Genomic DNA, 13,968 nt, shown 5'->3' on the forward strand with positions numbered 1-13,968 from the left:
TTTGAGGGGTGCAGATTTGAAATTGGGTTGATTATATAGGAGTTTTTTTGATGTTAAATATGTAAAATTTCATTCAAAACAGTATTTATCCCCAAAATAGTAAATTCTGAAAATACAGAAAAACGATAGTAAATGTGATGCAAACAAGATGCAATTGCCACATGGGAATGCTTCCTCATTCCCTTGTGGAACGTGTTGTAAGAGGGGAAATAGTCAGAATTGCAGGGGTTTAACTTGAGGGGGTGCAAACGGTGCGGTCGCAACCGGGCGTAAGAGGTTTAGGGGGCCCATAAGGTGACACTTTCCCATATGAGAAGACTAGTACTATAAAGTGTACATTACATGTCAGGGCCTTGTACAGACTTTGCACTGGGGCCCATCAGCTTCAAGTTGCGCCACTGCACAATCGCCCTGCCATTCCTTCCCCTACGTGTGACACTATTCGCTTCTAGTAGGACACAGTTGTAGCACATTTTCTTTTTCAATTTTCTAAACAGAAGTTGTATAAAAACTCCTAGGCTTTTATTTCTTCTCCATAACCAGATTGTATCTTGAATATTTTGTTCCATGTTCTTCATTAACCTGTTAGGAGCCAGGTCTGCTCGATCATTCCTCCTCTTGTACCATGTGCTCTGTGACAGCAAGAAAATTGACCATTTGTTGTCTGAAGGCTGTTAGTTTCCTTGTCTCTCCCTCATTTCTCTGGCTCAGGTTAAAGTGTTTCCAGTGACATCAGAGTTTCAGGTTTTCTCTCCCAGTCCCTCCCCTCCTGTGTCATTGGATGGGAGAGCTAAACCCTGCAGTTACCTTTATGGTCAGAGCTCAGTGTGGGGAGAATAGGAGAAACTGCAAGTGTTTAGTTTGGACTGATCCCAGATGAAGCAATTCCTTCCAGGAGTCAGGCTGCATTGGAGGAGTTGTGGCTACTTCTCCAGGCTGTGAAGTGCTGTCTGCCTTGTTATCCTGGGATCTCATTGTATCCACATGGACTTTTCCTGACACACAATAAGGTGCTCAAGTCCTCAGGTAAGAGGGAAGCTGTTGCTAAGATCTTCTGCTAACAGCAGCAAAGTATTTCAAGTAGCTGTATACACTAATGGCTGCCAGCCTTGTCCTCAGTGCTGGAGACACAGGGACTGTGTGGTGGTGGTTTAAAGACATGAAATGGCACTTTATGGCATGCTTTAACCCTTTGTGTGCTGCCTTTCACAGGGATGAAGGGCTTCTGTTAGCTGATGTATATGCAGAACTTGGGTAACACATGCACCCTAGTATGTTGTGTGTTTATATATGTGTGTATATATATTATTTTACATGGTGCTTGCATACAGGTTATTTGGATTGCACATGGATATGGCATACCTATGTTGTGCCTAGAGATGACCTGTTCAGATATATATATAGATAGAGATAATCTTTCCCCCATTTAAGAGTCATCCAGATCTGCAGGAGGAGTAATGGTTGTGTCTGCTTACAGGTGCTTTTTGGCCCTGAATCTACCAAACTAATAACCTATACTCTGACTCCTAGGATCTATCATGCTATATGTAGCCTAATATAAAAATAAAACCTTATAAATGTTGTTGTATAGTATTAGACAAACTTATGTTGGTAAAGGAGTATTAAACTAAACTGGAAGGTTTAGGGGCGTAACATATGGAAACACTGCAGCTGTCCTATTTGCCTTTATATAATCCCTGTATATCCAATATACAGTGACTTATATTATAGTAAAACGGGATTTGTTCATAAACTGACCTCATTGTATGTTTATATTGGAGATATCACCTGGTCATTATTGTTCAAAGGCCACCGTGATGTGTCATCTTGTGCCATCATGGCCACAGTCATGTGACATGACCTAATTGTGCGACCTCAGTATCCTGTGTCATATGTAAAACGCATTACTGTGTCCTTTGGGGAGGGGTTAAACAAAGTGTATAATATTTTAAAGGTGCTGCAGAGTTTGACGGCACTATATAACTAAATATTTATTAATATTATTAAGGGAATTCATCTTTTCTAAATAGGACTGTTGTTGGTTACATGCTATGTAAATTATTACTCAAAGTGTTGTACGATAATTTACATTCATGAATGACAAGAGAAACTCATCATTTTCCCCTAATGCATCATATACATCCGATTATAGCCTGTTGTATTCTACAATTATCTTGTCTCATTTTATGTTATGCAGTGGCCAGGGCTACTAATGTCACTAGCTATTTAAAGGAAACCTACCACTTGAAATGGTAGGTGTAAGATGGAAATACCGCGCACCAGCTCACCGCTGCATCGCGGTTTAAACACTTTTTAAACTTTATAGCTGAAGCTTCTTTGGCACACGGTGGTACGCCCTCGGCGCACCATGCGCGCGCCTACATAGGAAATGCCGGGGAGCCGCGATAACGGTTGCGCACTTGGTGCGCCGAAGCTCCTTCAGCTATAAAGATTATAAAGATGCAGCGGTTTAAAACACTAACAAAAATAAGCTCTGGCACCAGCTCACCCTGAGCTGGTGCTCGGTATTTCCATCTTAAACCTACCATATCATGTGGTAGGTTTCCTTTAAGGGTTTATTCACACATCCGTTCTTTTATTCTCTTTACTTTCTATATCCTTAACGTTATTTTTTTTTTTTTTTTGCGGACATGAAAAAAATTTAATGCAATTGCAAAACAGAAATAAAATGGATCCGTTTGTAACGGATACCCAACACACACTCCTGTGTCAATAATCCCTTACACTAACTAAAGGTCCAAGTTTCTGATCCAAGCTATGCGTAGATGGAAAAATTTCTACATTGTTTGCATCAGGACCCTTACTTTTTTGAATTTCCACATTGTTCTAACAATTGTTAAGAGCTCCAGCATAGTTTGCATTAACGTATTTATCTGCCTGGGACTTTTTTCTCACTGCCACCCACCTGCCAGACCGTGAGTTGTAGCTGATCCGTCTTCCGAATTCCTGCAGCCCGCAGCTCCAGTAGAAAGCCTTGTGACCAAAGCTCAGTTACTCAGACACGTGAATCTCCACAGTGGCCATAAGCCCAAGCAGTGAGGAGCGCTGCCCGTCCCAATGACAGTGTGCGATCCTGCACACAGAGCCATGAGCAGGATCAGGCAGTTAGTGGGATTTGATATTCCATGCAGTCTACTGGAAAGCTGAAAAAATTCCAAGTGCAGTGAAATTGACTAACACATTTGCAGCGTTTTCTTGTTATGGCTTTCTTTGTGCACTCCAAATGACACCTCCCCATTATTCTTTGTGTCAGTACAATCATACATATATCAAATTTATATAGGTATTATTGGTTTTAGTAGATTCAAAAAGCTTGAAATCTTTTGTACAAAAGAAATTAGCCGTTTTGCTAATAACTTTTTCAGTGCCATGGGGTAATTTGTTTTGATGTGAGTGCTGGTGTTTTAATTTATATCAATTTGGAACCTATATGACCATTTGATCACTTATTCAAATATTGATGGATGGACAAATGGCTAAAGAGTGGCGATTCAGACATTTTCTATTTTCTGTTACGGTGTTCACGACAAGAAATAATCATATATATAATTAGAATAAAACTCTATTAATCCCATTGGGAAATTGTTTTGTGCGTCATTACTCCAGGCAACGCATATACAGTGTTTCACATAATAAACAATACAGATAGCATTACAATTACTACCTGAAGTTTTGGATGGGGGGGGGGGGGACTGAGTCCTTTGCTTTAGCCACTGTATGGTTAAATAGTTCTGTTGTCTTTGGGATGAAGGAGTTGTGGAAACTTGTGGTATGGCAATACACTTGGTGGAAGCAATGACTTTGGTCGCTCCGTTGGTGCAGTAGTGTGTCGTGTAGTGTGTAGGTGCCGTCTTTCACAATGGCGTCAAATTTCCTAAGGCATCTGGTTTGCCAGACTTCCTCTGCTATCTTGCTAAAACTGGAAATTTTGAGATGTTGCGATACCAGGTCAACTGCCGCGGAGGGGTTCGGTGCCAGTACTCATCACGGTAGTTAGACGGGGGGTGTCAGCTGTGTTATACTGCTGACGTCTGCTGTATATGGAGAGAGCCCAGCCCATGAACTCTCTTCATGCACCGCCTACAGCACCACAGCTCCACAGGGGTTAAGCACCGAAAATATATTCTGTAATGAATTTCTTATATAAACACATGTCTATTAATACTATATATGCCTAGGAATTATTTATTTGTATTACTGAAAATGTCATACTCCTAGGCCAAAAATACTCCTCAAAAATTATAAGAGGAGTGTTATTACTCTTTATATGTGAACGGAGGCTAGATGGATGAAATATGTTCAGTGTTGCATACCAAGCTCTGCCATCCTCAGAAACAGGTGTACAGTAGGTTTTTGCTCCTCTGTGTGTGTGAAGCATGACACATGAGACAGCAGGCTGATGGGGGGAATGTATCATTGGTCCTTTGGCATTGCTACTATTAAGCCGTATCAGGCTGTATGGAATGGTGCCTTTTCCGTATGCCAGCTGTCAAGCCTACATTTAGTAACCAGATTAGAATCTTCACAGAGTAGTATGTAGATTCTACTCTATGAAAAGTTCTGAAATGGTTCTTATGAATCCGTTAAAAAAATAGAAGGTGTAAAGTTAGACCAGTAGTCTTAAACTATTCCAGATTTATTATCCAGGATAAAGTTACCTGCACTTAATCAGTGACAGATTAAGGCCACTTTAACATGGAGGTTTGGGCCCTATATTATACCGCAGAATTTGCGCCTATAGCGAATGGCCTTGGTACGGTGAGCACAATATGTGTCACCATACCATCGCTGGGAATAAGAAGGGGTATGCTTTATCTGTTCCTGTATTGCAGGGCACTACGCTTCCTGGCCCAGGCGTAGCATACGTTTGTGTGAAATAAGCCTAAGACTGCCAAGGGATGAGAGAGGGTGATTCTTTTTTTTCTTAAATGAACCAATTGCATACTTTTTACAAGGCAGACAAGCTGTTCAATAAAAGACTCAAAACACGTAAAAAATAAATGATTAATATTCACCTCACTGATCCCCTCTGGCAAAATGGGGTTGATGAACTCTTATAACTTTGTTTTTACCCGCATAAGAAAATGTTTATTGCTACATAAACATTGGTATCTGCTTCATTATAATTGGTAGGAATAGTATACAAACATAGGTGTTCAGATAACCTATGCTGACATAAAGCTTCCATGATAGTCTTCACCTATGTGTTTATCACAGAGCACAGTCTTTTAAGACAGACATAGGCAAAAAAATGATTTCATCTCCAGACAGTGGTGAAGAGAAAGTTGTGTTACAAGGAAGTTGTCTCTTCTTCCTGAAATATACAGGCAGTTCTGGCTGCCTTGAAGTGGTAAATGCCAGGCTTTCATTTCTCATCATTTGTTTAAGCTGTCCATGAAATAAAACATTCCACCTCCGCCCCTACATTCCATCCATTGTGTAGACTACATTGATTAGTCTGAATTATGTTATAAGTGGTCAAACAGCCAATAAATCTGTCACCTATTATACAGAAGCCTTCAGAAGTTCAGGTCTTTGACCAAACAGAATTCACAGACGGCTACTGAAGACAGTTATCTAGGCCGAGAAGGCATCCGTTACCTTCATATTCCTACAAAAAATACCAAGACATGCTGACCAGGTCCTTTATAATGGCCAAATAAGAAATGTGTAAGCTAAAGTGGTTTATAGGATGACATTAGAAATATAGACATAGTGTGTAATAATAACACATCTTGATATAGCTCCATTATAGTCATATGAAACAATTGAAGTAAGGGAAGAGAAGTAGTCACTCGAGCAGGAGCAAAACTTCAGCGGTATCAGCCATAGCAGCGGCTATGGGGCCTGCAGTGTCAGGGGGCCCCATCATCCAACCTGACACACTAAAGAGTGGAGGATGTGCTTCATTATATACATATTTTGCTGCACATCGTACAGCATAATATGTATATAACATGTCATGTATATATGCTGTATACAGTGTACGGTATGGTGTCTGCATATACTGTATGGGTGTATATATGCTGTATGTTTGTAAATGGCACTGTATGTGTGTGTATATGCTCTATATGTGAGCGCATGAGTGTATAAAAGTGTAACTTGCATGTGAGTATACAAATATGTATATTTTTTAAGTGGGAAGGTGGGTCCCCATGCAGAAGCCTGCTATGGGGCCCTGCCTCTCCTACTTAGGCCACTGTACTCGAACAGTGGCGTCACTTGATTTCGAGTAGAGGTTGTGGTTGCACCCGGTCCAGGAGCCTTAAAGGAAATAAACCACATGGATTTAGTGGTTTTAAGCTAAGCATACATACACACTGGCATATACCCCATGGATATCTTGAAAAGTCCTTTTTCACCAAAAATTAATAATTGAAAGCAATAAAAATGAAGAATGGATCCTGCTTCAGGATATAAATATGTTTAGGTTAAAATTACTAAATCCTTTATGGTTGATTTTACACAGTCTGCAATCCCCACCCCAAGAGGAGAATAATAATATTACTATATTAGAGGGTTTGTTACAGATTTTACATTAGGGCCTATTAATGCACTTGATTCAGCCTCAAATAAATAATGTTGGTTGTTTTGTTTGTCCTTCCGTATACCACATATACTGCACATTAGAGCCAAATGAAGGTTAGTGGGGGCCTACTAAATGTAGCCAAGACATGTCTTGATATATCCAGTGCTAGACATCTAGTTGCTGTAGATTCAGTTATCACATTTCCCTATTAGTTCTTTTCTTTCAGCTTCAGCCCAGTCGCTGGCTTTTATTGTATCTTATTTCCTTTGCGACGCATATGGATATAGTTATAATAAGAGTTAGTAGTCTGTGCCGTGATATGTATCCGCTTGGATTTCACCGCACTATAGTCTTGCCTTGTGTAAAATAAACCTCCGTTTTATAGCTGGTGGTCAGATTTCATACCCGCCCTAGTTTGGCATGCCTGTTCAACAAGTGTCCATGTGGTACTGCAAAGCTCCTGCATTCTGATGGACTGATTAAGAATTCCAGGCTCTGCAATAATGTGCCTTTTTATTATGCCTCAGCATAATGGCGAGTCGTAGGCATGCCCTAAATCACTGATACATTTATAGGGCAAAGGCCTCTTTTATAAAACATTGCCTGCAAAATTCCTAAGCTTCTGAATGCCACTGTGGTTTCTACTACGCCGCTATGTCATTGCATTTGCTTGTGGAAAATCTAACTATGTAAAACTTTTTATAAAGGATTGTGTATTTAGCATTTGTTTTATAGCATGGCAAGTTCCTGAATTGATCCCTAAGTTGTATACTTGAGTATAAGCTGACCCATGTATAAACCAAGGCACCTAATCTTATCACAAAAAACTAGGAAAACCTATTGACTTAAGTATAAGCCTATGGTGGGAAATGCATTGGTTACACCCTCCGCTCAGTATATAAATAGCCAGCAGCCACTGTCCCCTGTATATAGCCAGCAAGCCCGAGCCCCCTAGTATATAGCCAGCCAGCCCATGCACCCCCTAGTATATATAGCCAGCCAGCCCATGCACCCCCCAGTATATATAGCCAGCCCACTCCATGCTGCCCGGTGTGTATATATATATATATAGCCAGCCCGCTCCCTGCTCCCCGGTGTGTGTGTATATATAGCCAGCCTGCTCCCCTGTGTGTGTGTGTGTGTGTATACAAGCGGTCCCCTATTTAAGAACACTCGACTTGCATACGACCCCTAGTTACAAACGGACCTATGGACATTGGTAATTTACTGTACTTTAGTCCTAGGCTACAATAAACAGCTGTAACAGTTATCACAGGTGTCTGTAATGAAGCCTTAGTGTTAATCTTGATTCTTATGACAACCCAACATTTTTAAAGTCCAAGTTCTGGCGGGGATTACAATGATAAAATATACAGTTCCGACTTACATACAAATTCAACTTAAGAACTGTGTGTATATATATAATATATATATTATATACAGTAAAACAAATGAGAAATATATATATATTTCTCATTTGTTTTATTGTATGGCAAGTTCTTGAATTGATCCCTATTACATATATCATATATACTTGAGTATAAGCTGACCCAAGTATATACCGAGGCACCTTATTTTATCACAAAAAAACTGGGAAAACCTATTTGACTTAAGTATAAGCCTAGAGTATGCCCAGCCTAGAAAAAAAACAAACTCCCTAGTCCCCCTGGCCCCCACAAGTCCTCTTCTTTCATCTGCTACTCCTGCTCCCTGTTCGTTGCTGTCGCACACATTATGATGTCAACAAGTGACATTCTGTCCTGGACAACTTACTGAATATGACTTCAGTGTAAATCATGGAGGAAAGACGGAAGAACCAGCCACCAATTAAAAAACCTACATTAAGTTATTAAATTAAAGAGAACCCATCATGCAAAATAACCCCCCTAAACTAAATATATTTTCATAAACTGCCATTAGAGAGCATTTCCTCTATCCCTTCATTGTCCCTCTACATGCCTGTAAACCTAAGCAATGAGGTCCTAAAGCTGTATGCAAATGACCTGTGAAATGTCCAATGAAGCATTAGCATATTCAAGCTGTCCACTCTATTCATGAGTGGGAGGCACAGCCACACCCCCAGTGCATGACTGACAGCCTGTATAATGATGTGAGGCTGTATAATGATGTGCTTCCTGGTGCTGGTGGCCACACCCCTTGCAGCCTGTGTGTGCATGTGTGTGTGTGTATAGGAGAGATACAGCAGCTCCAGGCAGCCATGTTACAGCAGAACATGTCAGATTCATGTGTAGCTGATGTCTGTGTCTCTCACCTGTATATTAGGAGGATGCAGCATGTCAGCAGGTACAGCACACACACTAGCAAATAGCAATGCTTTACTATACATTACACACAGACATGAGCAGGGGGAGGAGAGGGGAGGGGGAACAGGGGTGACATCACTGCCTCTGACCATGTGACCAGCCTCATTTACATGATAAAGAATAGATGATTTTACAATGAATAATGTATGAAATAACTAGATAAAGGCTGGGATGGGATCCTTGTGAGCTGCTCCAACAGGAAGAGGTGACAGGACTAGTGACACAGACCTGATGACAGGTGTCCTTTAAGTGCCTAAATATTCAATTTAAAATATGTTTTTAGGACAAAACTTTATTTTTTTTCATTATTTTGTAACAATGTTACTGATGATAAACATCTTGCTGCAGCAGAGTTTGCAGGGCTGATGCTGAGTATTATAACAGTATGCTGTAACAATTTTGACCCGTCTTGTTGTGTCACTTTCATCACTTTGTTGCCATTGTATTTTAGTATTCCTATGTTGAATATTAAGTAAAGATTTTTATCCTGGGTTTTCTTGACTGAAGCACTGGGATAAGCGTTCCACTATATGGGATGATATTACCGGTATGTATCTAGGGCAGATATAATTATGTAATATATTTATTCCATTCACTTTCTATTTACTCTGCAAACATACTTGGTATTTTAGCATTGTCAAATATTATACTGGTTACGCATGTATAATCATACTAAGAGAATACATATCATAATTATTGAGCACCTCTGTTTAAATTAATGTTCCACAGTTCTTGATTTTTTTGTTACATAAAAACTGATAAATAAGGACCAGTTCACACCTTGGTTATTTATTTGCTTCAGTTCTAGTGAGTTAAACCCAGGAACAATCAAACAGGTGCAGAGTTTTCCATTATCCTTATCTCTGTTTAGTTTGAACATCAGGTTTTGGTTCAAATACCTGATGCAAAAAACTGTTTAACTAATGTAGAAGCGAATTGGAACTAAGCAGTATATATAGGTGATAACCTACCTGCATCTGTATTCAGGGTTGTGGAAACCACAGCCGCGTGCATAGGTCATAGCAATGAATTGGACTATGTGCCATCTGTTGAAACAATGTGCGTGTGTTTGTAGCCTATTGATCAAATAATTCAGTAGACTTTACCTATTTCTGTTTCCGTGCATCAGAGTTTTTTTTTGTTTTGAATGTAACAATATCAAAGAAAATCAACCATCAAAATCCATCATGATAAACAAGGGAAACTGACTCATAGATGCAACTACTGTGACTGTGGTAATCTACTTATATTTGTTATCCATGGCCTCCTTCCTTCTAAAAATCAACTTTTAAAATTATGCTAATGAACCTGAAGGGCTTTTTGGGGTGTGACCAGAGCCCCTTTGTGCTATAACTTTGCAGGCTGTTACAATGTTACATTTTCCTCCTCCGCTCCCACAGCACTTCACCTCTCCATCTGCCTGATGTAATCTCATGGTAGCAGAGGAGTTTCGGTACACAGTAGGATGGGGAAGTGTAACAGCCTGTGAAGCTGCAGCCCCTTCCTCCCCAAGCCCTTCTGGTTCAGTGTAATTTTAAAAGTTTTTATTTTAGGAGGAATGAGGCCATACATATGGTGCCTTGATCCATGAGTAAGTGCCTCTGGTTTATCATGCTTTGTTTTGATGGTAGATTTCTATTAAATTAATATTATGATAGCTTTTTCAAAAAATTCTACAAATGTGTTTTTTGTGCACTATGTAGGAATATGGTACACAGATGCTACATAATGGCACACACTAGATGTCATAGAAAATTTCTATAAAACAAGGGTAAACAACTGTGATTCCAACCAGTTTTTGGGGCCTTTGGGATTGGTTCGGTCTTGCATGGACCACTGCCATGAAGATGTTGTAGAAGTTGGGTTTTCACCTCGGGAGCACTCTGCTTATGCCAAGCTTTAGAATGAAGGAGCGTATGATTAAAGCTTTTGGGGTACTTTGATGTCATGTGTTTGAGCAGGGGTGCATGGCTTAGGAAAGGCGAGAATCATTGTTCTCTAACATGTAAACATGGAAGGAGCACAATCCTCTTCTTGTTTCTATCCCTTGTTACTCTTTCATATATAACCATTTATCTTTTTACTAATAGGGAGGAGATGCTTCAGTGATTGAAGCAGAACATTAAAGGGCGAGTGACAGGGAGTGCACTCATAGTATATAGTTATGAGTCTTACGGACATGTTTATTGCAGGATGTTCGGTAATACTTAGGGTGCAGCCCAGACTGATGTCATGTCACACGTTTGCTTGACAACCAGATCTTAGATTGAAGAGTGGTTCCCACATTGAAAGTCTTGTTATGTAAATATAATACAGATGACATGTTAAAATTAATTACTAATATTACATGGACATTAAAGGTATTTTTGAGATTATTTGTTCTTGACATATGGATTGGCAGGGATTTGATTTGTCTATGCAAAATAAGATCTCTTTATTGGTCACTCTCTGGATGAGCTTCTCACAATTACATCATCTACATTCATTTCAATTCAACTTTTCGTAGATTTTTAAACCACCAGGATGAAGGATTGTAAACCAGTCACACTGTCATACTGGTGTGTGCACCCTCTGGCAGTATCCACTCTTCTTGTAGCTTCTTATGCCCTGGTTTTTATGAAATAAAGGTTTTACACATTATGCAAATGAGTTTTAGGAGCTCCAAGCTCCATCGGTGTTTATAGAGCCTGTAACTCCTTAGGCTTGTTTGCATCAATTTTTTTTAATTTTTTTTGTAAAAACTAGGGAATAAGAAGATAAAAGAAGAGTATTTCCTGACAGAGAGGGCACACAGCAGTATGTCAGTGTGTTTGGTTTACAATCCTTCATCCTGGTGGTAGATGTTCTATAAATGAAAGTACCTGCAGAAAATATTGTAAAGCAATAAAACATTATAAAATCTCAGCACTAATATTCTGGTCGTTCCCTCCAGTGTTATTTCACTTGTCAAGCAGTGATGATCTGTATGTACACTTGACCTCTGCAGTGCCTGGCTGGCTTCATGTAAGCATAATACCTGAGCCTACTCAGTCATAGTCAAACAAACACGTATACAGTTGTTCAAGGACTTTGTAGTTTCGTTTTGCTTGTTCCAAGTATGGTTGCACATATTTATAAACTTTTATTCAGGTAAAGTAATTCATTACATTCTTGGGCAGCACCTTTACAGAGGACCTGTGCACCCTGCTAAGTACAACATGCTTAATGGCGGCCCACTGTGCCCTGGAATGGTGCAGATTGGTGAGTAATGAACCAACCCAGAATTCCAAGATTAGATCATGTTTGCCAAGGGGGTGCAAACTTTTGCACATTGTGGTGGTCATTCCACATCAGCAACCAACATAACTGCTAGAGGCAACATGTGTATTGGCTTTGTATATATGTCATCCATTGTACTGTCACTGTAAATCGCCACATATTAGCCAACAGCTATTTAACTGCAGCTAGCCCACTAGCTGTCCCTGGCTGAGCCTTTTTCATTTGTGGTGGGTGTCTGCTGTATTATATTTTATGCCCAATCTTAGCATGGTCTTTGCAAGCTTTTCTGAAGAGGTGTTGGTTGGTTTCCATTGCTCTTTGTAGGAGCCGACTGCCAGGCAGGTTTATTGTGTTTATGACACATGGGCCACACACATAGGACCACCGGTCTGTTGTTTGCAGACGTAGAGCAGACCACGTACCTTCTATATGTCTAAATATTTACATCTGAGGGAGCGTTGCGTTTTGTTTGGGTTTAACGCATGGGTTTTCAAACATCTGAATTTGCCTAATTACATTGTCAACATTTCGTTTACAAAATCCAATCATTAAAGAGATATTAACACAATGTTGACAGCAATGTAATTAGGCAAATCTCCTCTTCAGCTGTTTGAAAAAGTATGCGTTAAACATAAACTAAACGCAACGTGTGAACGCAGCCACACCTTCAGTTTCTCAAATGCAGTTTTTGAAGTCAAAAGCAGGTGTGGATCATAATGGATGATGATTATCATTGAGAAGAGTAATTCCTCTATTTTCACTCCACTCCTGGTTTGAACATCAAAAACTGCATCTGAAAAACTGTGCTGACGCATCCCCAGGGCGCCTTCACATGTTCCACTAGCATCGCGTTCATAAAGCAACAGGGGGCACACAGGGTGCGGGGCTCAGGCTGATCTCATATGCGTTTCCCTGGAAACGCATATTCTATCGCCCACAGCCCCGTCCCCTGTACGCTAGCGTCGCGTTATGAACGCAACGCTAGCCAGACATGTGAACGCGGTCACATAATGAAACTGCATCGCCATCAGCTTTGAGGTGGCTTTAGGTGCAGTTTTGTAAATTTAACAAGTGAAAGACATTTGTGGAACAGGTGTCCCTCTTCAAAATCAAATATACCCATTCAGTTTATGTCTTTCTCCTGATGAATTAACAAAACTGTACCTAAAACCTCCTCAGGGTGCGTTCACAAGTTGCAGTTAAAACTGCATCACAATCAGCTTTGAGGTAGTTTAGGTGACTTTTTGTCAATTGAACAGGTGAAAGACATGAACTGAACGAGTGAATTTGATTTTGAAGGGGAAACCTGCTCCACAAATGTCATTCACTCGTTCAATTCATGTCTTTCACCTGTTCAATTGACAAAACTGCACCTAAAACCACCTCAAAGCTCATTGCGATGCAGTTTTAACTGCAACGTGTGAACGCACCTCAGGCTTTGGAAGCAGAGTGTGAATACGTGACGTGACCAGGCTAAGTAAAGGAGCATGTGGATATTATTTAGGTTGGTTTTATATATTTCCAAACTGAGGAGGTGCAATAATGGACATTTCTTATACAGAACCTATTCATTCCATAATGATCCTTGTATATAGGATAAGAATCTAGGATTCCTCTGTCCAGACACACATGCTATGGTTGTAAAGGTTAAAGCCAACTACGAAGTGTAAACTATAATCTCTACATTAATAAACCATTTCCCCATTCTTGGGACCAGGAAGACGGCATGACAATATCTTATATATCACCTCTCAAAACAAGACAACGGTCGCTTGGCATTTCCGTGTTCCTGCTATGCTGAATCTGCTTGGTAATTTAACTCTGCTTCCCTTATAT

The 13,968-nt window shown here is 40.0% G+C and overlaps 1 protein-coding gene across 1 annotated transcript in view; it reads left to right on the plus strand.

Moving 5' to 3' along the window:
• Positions 1-745: 745 nt before the first annotated feature.
• The window catches only part of SHROOM1 (shroom family member 1), a 41,553-nt gene continuing 28,330 nt past the window's right edge, over positions 746-13,968 (plus strand). Inside the window, exon 1 of the mRNA XM_072146077.1 lies at positions 746-1,026. The gene's annotated coding sequence lies outside the window, so the exon portion shown is untranslated. The remainder of the gene's footprint in view (positions 1,027-13,968) is intronic.

This window comes from Engystomops pustulosus, chromosome 4 (assembly GCF_040894005.1).
Source record: "Engystomops pustulosus chromosome 4, aEngPut4.maternal, whole genome shotgun sequence".
Taxonomy (NCBI): domain Eukaryota; kingdom Metazoa; phylum Chordata; class Amphibia; order Anura; family Leptodactylidae; genus Engystomops; species Engystomops pustulosus.